The sequence below is a fragment of the Oncorhynchus masou genome, chromosome 29 (genome assembly GCF_036934945.1).
Source record: "Oncorhynchus masou masou isolate Uvic2021 chromosome 29, UVic_Omas_1.1, whole genome shotgun sequence".
In the NCBI taxonomy this organism is placed as follows: Eukaryota; Metazoa; Chordata; class Actinopteri; order Salmoniformes; family Salmonidae; genus Oncorhynchus; species Oncorhynchus masou.
In genome coordinates, this window is record NC_088240.1 from 70,667,435 (window position 1) to 70,672,107 (window position 4,673).

Sequence of the window (4,673 nt, forward strand, 5' to 3'; positions counted from 1 at the left end):
CATGGTGTCCACATCTTGAAGGGCACGGATGTATGTGAATCTCTGAATCTCTGTCCTCTTTGGTCCTGCCTTGGTTTGTTCCCCATTCCTGTGGAATAGATTGTGTGTTAATAGCCTGCTGTACATCTGTCTGCTGGCTTCTCCAACACACAATCATTAAAAAGAAGAGGGGGGTAGTAAGAGGAGCTCTGGGAGGCAGCACAGGAAGTGCTCCCAGTGCATGCTGTGTGTGTGTATGTGTGTATGTGTGTACGTGTGTACGTGTGTGTTTGTGTGTGAGGGACAGGTGGTGATGTATAAAGAGACTAGCAGCTCTTTCTTTCTTTCTTGCTCCTGTTCTGTTGAAGCCACATCCATTTCATTAGTGTCAGGCTCGTCTGGTAAAACGCTGCTAAATCAGGCTCTCTGGACACCTTGGACTGAAGGTTACTCTAGGTCGGAGGAGTGTTTAAACAGGGCAGGAAGGGAGCATGTGTGCTGATTCATAAGAATGCAACCCACTAAATGAACTGCTCCAATGTTTCCCTTCCCAGGATCAAAATTATATGCTCAGAAGGCCCAAGTGTGCTCATTGGGTGTGGGGACTGGTGGGTACATGCATGGGGTGTGGGGACTGGTGGGTACATGCATGGGGTGTGGGGACTGGTGGGTACTTGCATGGGGTGTGGGGACTGGTGGGTACTTGCATGGGGTGTGGGGACTGGTGGGTACATGCCTGGGGTGTGGGGACTGGTGGGTACTTGCATGGGGTGTGGGGACTGGTGGGTACATGGCTGGGGTGTGGGGATTGGTGGGTACATGCCTGGGGTGTGGGGACTGGTGGGTACATGCATGGGGTGTGGGGATTGGTGGGTACATGCCTGGGGTGTGGGGACTGGTGGGTACATGCCTGGGGTGTGGGGACTGGTGGGTACTTGCATGGGGTGTGGGGATTGGTGGGTACATGCCTGGGGTGTGGGGACTGGTGGGTACATGTATGGGGTGTGGGGATTGGTGGGTACATGCATGGGGTGTGGGGACTGGTGGGTACATGCATGGGGTGTTGGGACTGGTGGGTACATGCATGGGGTGTTGGGATTGGTGGGTACATGCATGGGGTGTTGGGACTGGTGGGTACATGCCTGGGGTGTGGGGACTGGTGGGTACTTGCATGGGGTGTGGGGACTGGTGGGTACATGCATGGGGTGTTGGGACTGGTGGGTACTTGCATGGGGTGTTGGGACTGGTGGGTACATGCCTGGGGTGTTGGGATTGGTGGGTACATGCATGGGGTGTTGGGACTGGTGGGTACATGCATGGGGTGTTGGGATTGGTGGGTACATGCATGGGGTGTTGGGACTGGTGGGTACATGCCTGGGGTGTGGGGACTGGTGGGTACTTGCATGGGGTGTGGGGACTGATGGGTACATGCATGGGGTGTTGGGACTGGTGGGTACTTGCATGGGGTGTTGGGACTGGTGGGTACATGCCTGGGGTGTTGGGATTGGTGGGTACATGCATGGGGTGTTGGGACTGGTGGGTACATGCATGGGGTGTTGGGAGTGGTGGGTACATGCATGGGGTGTTGGGACTGGTGGGTACATGCATGGGGTGTTGGGAGTGGTGGGTACATGCATGGGGTGTTGGGACTGGTGGGTACATGCATGGGGTGTTGGGACTGGTGGGTACATGCATGGGGTGTTGGGACTGGTGGGTACATGCATGCAATAGGTGCCAGTTTGTACAGTAGTTTCATGTTTCAAGTAATTCATATATTTTTGATTGATACCAGCTGGATTACAGATTCAGTTTTAGTCAGGCAAGTTTAGTGCTTCCAAATCCATGTCTGACATCTCTGCTCCTTCCAGAACTAGAACCAGAGGTGATGTTGGAAGGTAATGAAATAAGCTCTGCTGTGTTCATTCAGACAGTTCTCATAGCCTCACTGCTAGTGGAGACACACTGCATTCAACGGACCAAGAGCAACAACGCAAATTGAGTGTTACCGTATTGTGATTCAGCCTGCCTCCTCCACAGTAGCTAGCTGGAGTATATGCTTGTGTACCAGTGGTGGCTAGTGAATCAAAGACACTGCACTGACTGTCAGATACTACTAGTGCCAGACATGTTCTTCCAGGAACTGGCCTGCCTGGCCACATTTCTCTCTAGTGTGGGCTACATAAGTCCCAAATGCCACCCTATTCCTGAGGGTGTACTATTTTTGAGCCATAGGGCTCTGGTCTCATAAAGCCCTGGTCAAATGGATAAAGGCACTAGTGTGCTATTTATGGCTCATAAGGAGTCTTTCCACTAAGCTTGCCCTCAAATCCTAAAGGGGTGGAGAAGAGTTCACAGGCCTGTAGACACGACCGTGGAGGAAATATTCAGGACTGGACAGCCCATACAGTATATACATGGACAGTGTCTGCGGGAATCATTTCCTGTGTTCTTGAAAAGGTAAAGATGTCTTACCGTCTTGAAAGTATATGGTGAAAGTGTTTTGATATTTATTTTAAAAAATTATGGTAGTGGTAGCACTTGTAGGAATCAACTATAATTGGACACAAAAAAATACAAACACAACCAAAAATGTTTTTCTACAAATGAATCAAGCTGTCCTCAATCCAAAACTGGATTTGGGGAAATAGGCTATGGGTACTTTGAAAGAAAATACAGCCTACTCACAAACAAATACGTTCCTTTTCAGAGCTTAAAAAATACTGGCAAAGCCAGGGTTGCGTTCAGTACAATAGAACCTGTGGAGGCTGCTGGGGGGAGGACAACTCATAATAATGGCTGGAAAGGAGTCATTGGAATGGTTTTAAACACATCAAACACATGGTTTCCTCCCCTCAGCAGCATCGACTGGATAGAATTGTGTGCAACATTGAATTCAACATAAACAGTGCTGTACTGAACGACCAAAACGTTGTGCTTATGCTGGTTCAGAGGGAATTTACCATATGGTGCACTACATGAGTTTTGCGATTTCAGATGGTCACACCCATATTGATCATCCCACAACTTGCCACACCCACCAAATGGGGGCAAACGTACCTCAAAGACTGTTGAAGAACGGTGCTCTCCATTTTGGGGAACCGTCACGCAACATAGAAAACGTTGAAGCAAAGTGAACGCACCTCAGGTGAAATTGCCAAGTGCCACTCTCTGGACAAAACCATTGTCACTACAAGCAGGGGTGCACATAACCAACAAAGTAGTTGAAGTCCCCATTGCGAACCTAAGGGCATTAGAAACATCTCAAAGAAGACTATCATCATCATAATACTATGCACAGACCATTCTCACTTAAACCAGTATACATTTTCAATAAACGAAGTAATCAGTTGACAAAATGACAGAATCCACTGGAAAAGGATCCACGGGATACAGTCTACATGCACAGATCTGCTCGTATATAACCTCATATATAACGAGCGAAGCTTCCAGAAGCAGCGACGATCAAACACAATGGAAGCGCTCAAAATGCACAAACAAACAAAATACATTAACTCGAATGACACAGAAGGCTTGGGCCCTTGTTAGCAATTTCATAGTCAAACATGTTTAAAATCAGTAACAAGGTTTGGAAACATTTGCTTTGGCTGCATTTGGCTGCATTTGCTTTGTCAGACATATATAGAAAACGTACTGCCACACAGGGATCCAATGGTCCACATTTGTCTTAGTATTGTATTTGATCTCAGGGGAGATGGGAATGGTTAGCGAGGCTTTTGGATCAGCTTGATTGATCAGTGAAAACCTGGATGTGGTGTCTGGTGTCCCTGCCTCCTCCAGTAAGCCTGCTATATGCCCTCTTCTGGCTCCCCATCTGAAATCCATACAGGTCTGAAAGAGCCAATGCTGCATAATGAGGTATCCAAAGTGATAATGACCGTTTAATAGGAGTAGTTACTGTTCTACCATGAAGCAGTTTTCCACACCAAATTGTTTTAGAATGAAATAGTTTGTATTTCAGTATTAGGGTTTGTAATGAAGGACAAATATCCATTTAAACAACAACATGTTCTATTGACATATTCACCTATTTATTGTTTCTTAACAGACAAGTTAGTTTAGAACAAATTCTTATTTACAATGACAGCCTAGGAACAGTCGGTTAACTGCCTTGTTCAGGGCAGAACGACAGATTTTTACCTTGTCAGCTCGGGGATTCGATCGTGCAACCTTTCGGTTACTAGTCCAACACGCAAATTGAAAACAAACGAAGCTCTTGATCACACTATGGCAAGCTAAAGCAAAGGCACAGAGATAATGAATGATTGCAGCTGTTTATATTTTTGGAGTTAATAGCCGCATAATTGGACAAATTTGCGTGCTCACTGATCAAATATGAGAGGGGACATCTTTAAACAAGCCATTGTCTCTCAGGAAGGGACCGTTCTGCACTTGACTAATGAACCAAAACAAAGCTAGGCCTATATAATATAATCCTTCTGTCTGGTGGTTACACATACTTCATATTTTCAGAGATCTGGATGAACTGGGCATATGGTTCTCTTCTCAAGCCTTACTGACTGTGTCTAACAATATTCTGCTGTGTCAGTTGATTAATGTGCCTTCAGAAAGTATTCACAGCCCTGGACGTTTTCCACATGTTGCTGTGTTACAGCCAGAAATGGATTATACTGATCTGTCTGTCACACGTCTACACACAATACCTCATAATGACA